General features: G+C 37.7%; 1 long non-coding RNA gene across 1 annotated transcript; it reads right to left on the bottom strand.

Moving 5' to 3' along the window:
* Nucleotides 1–219: 219 nt before the first annotated feature.
* Nucleotides 220–9,991, bottom strand: LOC308693452. Its single transcript, XR_014030455.1, has 3 exons — nucleotides 9,900–9,991; nucleotides 1,738–1,822; nucleotides 220–1,384 (listed from the first exon to the last, which is right to left on the bottom strand). It is a non-coding gene; the product is annotated as an uncharacterized lncRNA (long non-coding RNA).
* Between the last annotated feature and the right edge of the window lie 200 nt (nucleotides 9,992–10,191).

A 10,191-nucleotide genomic window follows, 5' to 3' on the forward strand; every position in this document is an offset into this window, starting at 1 on the left:
GGGTGGAGTTATCATATAGAGGGGGCAGAGTTATCATATAGAGGGGGTGGAGTTATCAGACAGAGGGGGTGGAGTTATCAGACAGAGGGGGTGGAGATTTCAGATAGAGGGGGTGGAGTTATCATATAGAGGGGGCAGAGTTATCATATAGAGGGGGTGGAGTTATCAGGTTTACTGACAGTTTGAGGATCGAACAAGAATCACACAAGCTCTTTTTTTGACCTTTCATTGGTTAAATATTTGTAAAACAGACAGACAGACGTACAGGGAAACCAATAGCATTGATTTATTGAAGAATAAAAAAAAACACCACCAAAAAAAACAGGCCTGAATGGCATTTTAATCCATCTGAAAATCAAGAAAGCAACCAGCTCTATTTTTCAGTTGGCTGTTTAAAATTTTACAGCAAATTACTCTTGTCCAATCAGGAAACAATATAGTAAACATTGGTAAATTAGTAAATTACATGAATATGTCTTATTCAAGCAGATTTTGCTAATTAATTATACAGCGAGAAAAGAAATAGCTAATTATTGACACTAATTTAAACTGGATGATATAGTGCTTTTGGAAGCAACTCTATATTTTGTTCATCTCGGAACATTTACTAGAATGTATTTTACATTAAAACTAAAGGTTTCTCATTGTGACGACTTTTTACGACATATCTTCATGTGAGTCAGAAGGTTTCTTTTATGTTTGAAACTCTTCTCACACTGAGTACAGTCATACAGCTTTTCTCCAGTATGAACAAGCTGATGTACTTTCAGCTGTCCAGACTGAGAGAAACTCTTGTCACAATATGAGCACTTGTAAGGTCTTTCTCCAGTATGAATTCTTTGGTGCTGTTTCAGATATTCAGCTCTAGTAAAGCTCATCCCACAGTCCAAACACACATTATCTTTCTCACCGGTGTGTTTTTTCTGGTGTCGTTTACAATGATCCTGTCGTGTAAAAAACTCTCCACAAAATGAACATGGATAATAAGACTTCTCCTTTAAGTGAATTTTCAGGTGATCTTTTAGATTTGCTGATAATTTAAAATCTTTACCACACTGATCACAGTTATATGGCTTTTCTCCAGTGTGAACGCGCAGATGATACTTGAGATCAGTTTTACTTTTGAAACTCTTCTCACACTGAGTACAGTAGTACGGCTTCTCTCCAGTGTGAATTCGCTCGTGTATTTTCAGTGGTCCCGACTGAGTGAAACTCTTGTCACAATATGAGCACTTGTAAGGTTTTTCTCCAGTATGAATTCTTTGGTGCTGTCTCAGACTGCCAGCTCTAGTAAAGCTCTTCCCACAGTCACAACACACATGATCTCTCACTTCATTATGTGTTTTTTGTTGCCGTTTACAATTTTCCGTAACTTTAATCTGATCTAAAAAAAAAAAAAAAAAAAAAAAAAAAAAACATGAAGTAGTAAGAATCAGTTGAAGGGGGATAAATGAAATTCACTGAACCCTGATTTAATAGCAGAAAACAAGCGATCAGGGATTTCAAGTATCAAGTATCAGATCTTTAATGTGCCGAAGGTTAGTTTTGTCATTCCCTTGTTAATACAATCAAACAGACGCCAGAATATAATAAATGTATGATCATAGAGTTGCATTTTCTCTGTTAATATAATTATAATGCTCATTATTTCCCAGTAACTAGATCTGTTGAACTGAAGCTTTGATACCGTAATGTTTGCCAACAGTCAACAATGAAGAATCAAGAATGGACACCAACCTATTTGTTCCTCAGTATCTTCATGTTTTATTCTGGATGGTTCTGGATCACTCATGTCTTCAATCTCCTCTTTAATAAACTCCATCTAATTAAACAAGAAAATCTAGTTATTCAGATAATAGGCTAAATGTTGTCATTGAACTTTCATTATACAATTAAATTACACACCAGTGAATGAGTCAAAAAATGTTTGTCTTTTAAATATATAGCAGATTTCACCTAAATTAACCACATCTGCAGTTTATTGACAGAGGACAGACAATAAACACACACGTCTTCAGATTCACTGTCTTTAAACTGAAGGATGTATAAGAAAAGACATGTCAATTACCGTCCTCCCTGTTGTGCAATTCATCTAATACACAGGTCACATGGTCAGAGCCTGACTCCACCCACTGGCAATATTTGAAAAATACTGTAAAAGTGGGCAGAGCCCAGCGGAGATGGAGGGGATGAACCCTCGGTTGCTTAGCGTTTCAGCAGCGCACGCTCTATAGGCATGTTTACATTAGCAGATAATAAGTTGCCATGAGAACAACTGACATCTCTATCTTTTCATACAGATTACATAAACAGAGAATGTTTGTTTTCGTTTTGAATTAGATAATTTAATAGCAGAGACTTAAATGTTTCTAAAAATATATTGCTTATGCCTGTGTGACTAGTATTCGCTGAGTTTTGTTTAAGCTTAGAGACGTGCTCCAGAAAAAAAGTTTACGGAGACAGAGGGGCAGAAAGCACACCCTGTTTATTTTCTTTATTTTACAAAAGCACAATGTTTTGTTTCAACTTTAAGTGGACAGTAGACAGTATTTTAAGTCTAATTTGCTAGGGTAGTGTGTGTATGCATGTATGGTGTTTGCAAGCACACATGCACATATGTGACCCTGGATCACAAAACCATTCACATGTCGCACGGGTATATTTGTGGCAATAGCCAACAATACATTGTATGGGTCAAAGTGATCGATTTTTCTTTTATACCAAAAATCATTAGGCTATTAAGTAAAGATCATGTTCTATGAAGATATTTTGTAAATTTCCTACCGTAAATATATAAAACATGTATTTGTGTGAGTGAATGCTGCACAATCGTGAATAAAATGCACAACTTTAAAGGAGATTTTCTCAATGTTTTGATTTTTTGCACCCTCAGATTCCAGATTTTCAATAGTTGTATCTCGACCAATACTGTCCTATCCTAACAAATCATACATCAATGGAAAGCTTAATTATTCAGCTTTCAGATGATGTATACATTTCAATTTAAAAAAATTGACCCATGTGACTGGTTTTGTGGTCCAGGGTCACATATGTGTACGTGAACATAATGAACATGTTCCTGAAAACTTTTCAGTCTCTCCCATTCAATTTCTATCATATTTTATTTAATATTTCCAAAATTATTCATAAATAATGCTTAATGTTTTACTCAAAAAAATTAGATGCCTACTCTCAGATAAATGAGGCCTACATTTAATCAGATACAAATAGAAATAGAACAAGTCCAAAAAGATTGAATCCAATATTGGGTGTAGTGTTGTCAAAAGACCCGGTACTTCGGTACCAAGTCGGTACCAAACAAAATAAACCGTCACGGTACCAGCTTTTTTTAAAGGGGTCATATAATGGTACATGCACTTTTACAAGTTGATTGTACTGAAATGTGTGTTGGCAGTGCCTGTACACTAGGGGTTGCACGACTATTGATTTCTGCTAGTCGATTTCTTATCAAAACAATACTCGAGTTACTCGACTACTCGTCGTTCATGCTACTGTAAATGAAATAGCTAGATCTTATCAATAAACATTTATTAATTCATAGCCTAATGCAACAATTACATAAGTAAACTCTCAAAACATTATAATTATGACATTTCATTTTTAAATTTTCATGTACAAGTCTAAAGCCAAATAAATAGCCGTTCTTGCCTTTCATTTCAGACGTCTGCTTCTAGGGGCCGTTCACATCGCGTCTTTTCCGCGCTCAAGGTCGTTATTTCAAATGTAGAGAAATGAAAGAAACATGGTGCGCTAGTTTTTCCAGGCGGGTTTTTCCTTCTCATCTCCAGAAATATATCTAGTAGTAAAGCTAATGCAAGGGCTAGAAATAAATGAATCCTTTGCTGAATGATAACTTCCTCGTCGTCATCATGGAGAGCGCAGTTTGGTTGCATAGCAACGACAGACGCCGCGGGAGCGCAAGCGCTTGTTGGAGACAGCGGCACGGCCACGCGCGCTTTCCACACGTTTTTAGACGCAATATGTGAACGGCCTCTTGCAGAGTTGGCCAATTACAATATTTTTGTCATCCTTGATGAAATACTTCCACACATCTGACGTGTGTTGTCTGTTGGTGACGTTCACTATTTTAATTCATTTATGGTTAATGGACGCTCGAGTAGTCGATTGTTTCCGACAGCGTCGAATAGTGGTTGAAGTAGTCGATCTATCGACTACTCGACTAGTCTATGCAAGCCCTAGTGTACACAACCATCATAAAATGATAAAAATCCATCCAGTGTTTTTTTTTTTAATCTTCTTATATGTTTTCCCCCTGTCTCAAATCAAGCCGTTAGATTTTGTGATGTCACACGGTCGGACGCCCCTCCCACAATTGTTGATTGACAGCAGCGTTTCAACACAGACCCGCCCTCGCTCGTGAGCGAGCTGTCAATCAAAGTCTGCGCGGACCGGCGCGGTCATTGCTGATACACTGGAGCACTGTCTATGAGCAGAATGGCGTCTAAGCGATTGTGGTGTTCTGTTCTTGGGTGTAATAAGGAACACAGCATCATTTTGATGTTTCTAAATCCGAACCGCTGAAGACGCAGTGGCTGAGTTTGTTTTCGAAGGGAATATTCCCCACGATCAACGTCAATGCTTTCATGTTTGCGCAAATCATTTCACACACCAGACTGCTTTACAAACGAGGTCAATATAAAGCTGGTTTTGCTAAGAAGCTGCTCCTGAAAAAAGGATCGGTACCAACTATTCGTGTTCCTGCTGCACCTCCAGAAGAAGAAGTGAGTGTAACATTTTATTAACCTTTATATTAGGGATCCACGGCATCGGTATCGTGCCGATACTGGCCCAGAACGCTAGATCAGATGTCGGAGGGGAGAAAAAAAATTATTCGATATCTATGGCTACGTTCACACTGCAGGGCTTAATGCTCAATTCCGATTTTTTGAAAAAAATTGATTTTTTCACATTTCCAATTAAATGCGACCTTCTGTGATCTCCTTTGTGAACGTGAAATGACCCAGAAGTGACCCGCATGCGCAGAAGAGTACTCAACGGTCAACGACGTCACTTGTTGTTTGCGGAAGTAGCTAAACTTTAACCAGAGCCCGTCTCTGCTTCAACTAACATTAACTGTGATTCTCTCACTCTCTCACACACACACACACGAGCGCACGCAGCGACCGTTACACAAGAGCCAGACAGCAGCCGCTGACCTATCTAATATCAGATTCAGCACAAATAAGTTGAAATAACGGCCGTGGGCTTTTTTTTTTTTTTTTTTTAATTAAAAGGGCTCGTCGAGGTCGACCCGTTCGGCAGATTTACCTCAGCTCGACGAATATGCAGTCCGTTTTCAAACCGACAACTACAATGCAGAATAATGACGTTTTTCGCGTATCAATGACGTGCGGGTCGGATACATGCGACCTGGCCGTTCAGACTGAAGTCGCATTTGAAAAGATCGGATATGTATCGGATTTGGGACCACATACCCAAGTGGCCTGGGTCGCATTTGAAAAGATCGGATCTGTGTCGTTCAGACTGTCATGAAAAGATCAGATACAGGTCGCATAGGGGCAAAAAAATCGGAATTGGGTCGTTTCAGCCTGCAGTGTGAACGTAGCCTATGATCGATACTTATTAGGGGTGGAACGATACATCTATTCGTACTAAACGTAAGTTCGGTACATGCGTCACGGTTCGGTGCATGGATTTACACGGAGAATACATAGCATAAAAATAAATAAAACTCGCGTGCCGTGCACATTAATTAATGTAATGCAGAACTACTGTTAGATATGCGCATAGACATACGCGAGTTCTTTAGGGACACCTAATCTGTAGCCCCGCCTTAGCTCTGAACGCGCGTCTATTTCGCTTCAAACGCTCGCTTTATCATTATATGCGTGCGGCGCATCCTATTCGCTTTGGACGCACGAATGGATTCAAACTGTTAAAGCATCGAACTAGACGCAATAGACACGAATTTGACGCTATATTCTCGTTTGGTGTGAACGCAGCAAAATGAACAGGCTGCGATGTCAAGATTGCAATGCTGGAGTGTGAGTGTGTGTGTGTGTGTGTGTGTGTGTGTGTGTGTGTGTGTGTCAGAGAGAGAGAGGCACGGGCGCTATCGAACAGTGGAAACATAAAAAACATACTCCGTCATTTTGTTCATACAGGACATCATTAAAACTGCAAAAAGTGTTTAGCCTACTTATATTTGTGTAAAACACAACATTGTGCTTTTGTCAAACGGTAAACTCTTGTCAAACTGTAACCTACAACTGTCACCCAACCAAAACCACGCACATACACGCTGTTTAAAATAAAAAATCATCTCATCTTTTGGACATTTATCATATTGCATTGGTTTTCATTTCTTGTCCTAAAACAGAGCACTAATCTGTTTATTTTGAAGTTACACATTCAACATTGATTAAAAAAGAAAATCAAATGTGTTTTTAATGGTAGTTATTTTATGCAGAAATAAATTATTTATAATTCAGATGAGAATAACGTTAAAGTTCATTAAAATTTTAAGGAAACAAATATATTGATCTAAAATATAGCAAATTAATTTTAAATTCATTCAGGTTACCAAACATATCTCAAGGTCTTTTGAATAAAGGGTGGCAGTCTTTCATTATCAACTGTTGTTGTGGACTATATACTGGAGAAGTATTTGTTCTCCATTTGAGTGAGATGTTTTTATGTGGCTAATTGAGCAAAGTGCTTCCATATATTTTATTATTAGTAGTATTAGTTCAAGAATAAAATAAAAATATCGGATTGATATCGGTATCGGAAAATTGCCAAAGCTGCGGCATCGGTATCGGAAGTGAAAAAGTGGTATCGGGACATCCCTAATGCTTATTGGCTATTTTCACTCCCTAATATACATTTTTTTTCACTTGTTTTACTTTTTAATTAATATTAAGACATTATGAATGATAATAATTAAAGTTAATTTCATCTACACCCTTAATTAAGCTTAGTGCTTTATTAGCCCCAGTGCTACCAGATATTTTCTGTAGAACTCAGTGGCTACGGTGCTGCTGCCCTCAAATGTTAGTCTTTATAAAATAAAACTGCACATTGTAATATCTGTATGTGAAGTCTATTTATTTTAAAGCATTTGTCAATATTACAGTTATTTTGGGGGAACTTTGAGTAATTGCATTGCAAGTAGGGCTGGGCGATAAAACGATAACGATAATTAAACGCAATAATTTTTTCTCGCTAAAACGATATCAAGAGTTCGATAAATGTTCGATAATGTTTATGCGCCAAAAGCGGAACGAAACTCATTTGAACCGCGCGCCACACGGACCATTTATCCGCTCAGCTCAAAGTCCAAACAGCAGCGCAGCGCCATAGATATCATATAAAGGCTAGATGTCTTAAGGCGGAGTCACTTCCGGCATCACCGGCGGCCATCTTACTACAGGGCTCTGTGAATTAAGGTGAGTGATCAGCATGCACACAAATCCTCTTATCTCTGTGAAATCTGGACGGATTTACAAACGGTTTGGTTTCTTACAAACGTCATTACCATGGCTATAATTCTTTCATATGGAAGTCCATTTGTATAATTTCATATGTATGCAGTTTCATAGCTACATCTCTGACGTTTATAACAAACCAAACCGTTTGAAAATCGGTAGAGAATTGAGCAAGTTATGATTATTTAAAAGTACATGCACCATGTTACGAGTGAGCGAGCACCCTGTCGTAAGATGGCCGCCGTGTGCGGACGTCGACCTCCATTGGCCAGCAGCACGGACGAGACATCTAGCCTTTACGCCCGTTTCACACATACTCTGTTTGCAGTGCGTATGCGGTGCGTATTTCTTCCGTGCCCATGTTAACAGGTTAGAGCTTTCACACTGCACGCGGTTGCAGTCCGTCGATCCGTTCCAGTCGCGGTGCGTATAGCAGTGCAGAGATCGTTTCCGCACCGAGTCTATTTTTGCTGTGCAGCAAACGCTGAATTAAAGTGACAGCGCATGTTTCGTGGTCAAAATGAACACAGATTGACCTGAAAATTTTGTAATTTCACCATAAATGCGATTAATTAAATAAAATGTAGTAAATCTCACCATAAATGTATTTAAATAAATACTACGTTTTCGGTAAAGCAAGGAAAGCTACTAATAATGAACAACACTTGTCACATTCGTGGAGGTGGAAAAACAAGTTGTGACATGCAAGATTTATTGTATTAAAATTTAAATGAAAAAGAAAAGGCATGAGAATCGGCTGTTTTGTCAATTTTAAGTTTTAATTTAAAATGTTTGCGATTTAATATAAGTAGCCTATGTTTAAATATTTGACCACTTGCTTGAGCAACTTAAGTAGAAGTAATGCATTGAATAATATGCTGACATTGTTTAAATTGTGTTTAAACGTGCATACGTCTATTAAAGAGTGTATATGTGTACAAATATAATCGCAATGCTGAGACGTTAAGACCGCGGGTAAATCAAGAGAAAATACAATTTACTTCAACAAGCCATATTGAACACACTCGTCTGTCGTCAAATTCGTGGAGGTGGAAAAACAAGTTCTTTGTGCAAGGTTTATTGTATAAAGATTTAAATTATGCAAAAGAAAGGGTAGGCTATGAGTCTGCTGTTTTTGTCAATTTTAAGTTTGAATTTAAAATGTAGGCTATGCAATTTTAATATTTGTACATGGTAAAATATTTTACCACTTGCTTGAGCAACTTAATATATAATTATATAGAAGTAATGCATTTAATAATATGTTGTTTAAATTGTGTTTCAACGTGAATACGTTTATTAAAGAGTGTATGTGTACAAAGAGAATTGCAATGCTGACAAAAAAACTTTTTTTTAAATAAAAGTTGCTGATAACTTATGGTATAGCCTACAGCAGCGGATCAGTTACGCACTGCAAACGCAGCATATGTGAAAGCACTATTGCATGTGCTGCTCCTGCACTGCACACGGAGTATGTAGCCTTTATATGATATCTATGCGCAGCGCGAGCTCACTAGAGCAGATGCGTTTACTCTGATCGCTCTCGGTCACTCGATCCAGTGAGAAGCGCTTGAATTCAGCGAAGAACACAAATGTCTCAGTGATTTAAGCCAGTTTAAAGGCAGATGAAATAGTGCTGACAAACAGGAGAAACACCAACAAATTACAATTGCAAAGAACATATGCAGTAAAAATGTGAAACATACATATTCAGTCTCTTGTACTCAGTTACCTCACTAAATACAGTAATGTGTATCTTTAATGTATTTTTCAAATGGCTGTGCAAATAGTATATAGTGCTGTCTTGAGCATTTTCAGGTAGTGCCACCAAGATCTGACTTTTTTGCATTGGAAAACATTTACAGAGTAAACTGTCATAATGAAAACATGACAACGCCATTTGACTATCTTGTTCATAAACAATGGTGTCAGGACTCTTCATCTTGATGACACTGACACTTTAATTGAAATGAATACTTGCTTTTGAGGAATGGGCTATCCATTTTGAGCAAGTGACACGCTTTTGCGGGTTATCAACTAGGTTTTGCAGTTTGTACTAATTGTTTTGAGAACTGCATTAACTGTTGTGCAAATGTAAATAGTGATGTGAGAAATGCACCAAAGCGACTGAAAAAACTGTAACTAGTATTTTCGGGAAAAAGAACATCTTCACCGGGTCAAAATGACTCGAACACAACAAAAACACTACTCTGATTTAGCGCGCAGGCGGCAACATAAAACAAACACGTGCGTTTATAAAACTCCAAAAATTAATTGAACTGTTGGCGGAAAAACGAATAAACAAACTTGTTCCAGTTTTATGTCTGGATATAATAACTGCTATAATTAATATAAACTTAAAACTTCACTTAATAAAGCCTATTTTCACTCTTCAATGCAGAGACCTACCTGACTGACTCTCTCCAGTCACGGGCTGCTGTTCTTCTTCTTCTTCTTCTTCTTCTTCTTCTTCTTCTTCTTCTTCTTCTTCTTCTCCTTCTTCTGATTCTTGGAAGATGACTATTTTGTAGTATACCGCCACCAACTGTACAGGAGTGTGTAATACCATGAACGTCCTAGAGTCTAGGCTTCTATTAATTCAAAAAAAAAAAAAAAAAAAAAATTGAGGCCAATTATACTCTTTTCATTAAACCAGTATTATTAAGATAAATAAATAAAGCTTTAAGTTTCTCCCTTGTCA

Source organism: Scardinius erythrophthalmus (genome assembly GCF_964197995.2).
Source record: "Scardinius erythrophthalmus genome assembly, chromosome: 7".
Taxonomy (NCBI): Eukaryota; Metazoa; Chordata; class Actinopteri; order Cypriniformes; family Leuciscidae; genus Scardinius; species Scardinius erythrophthalmus.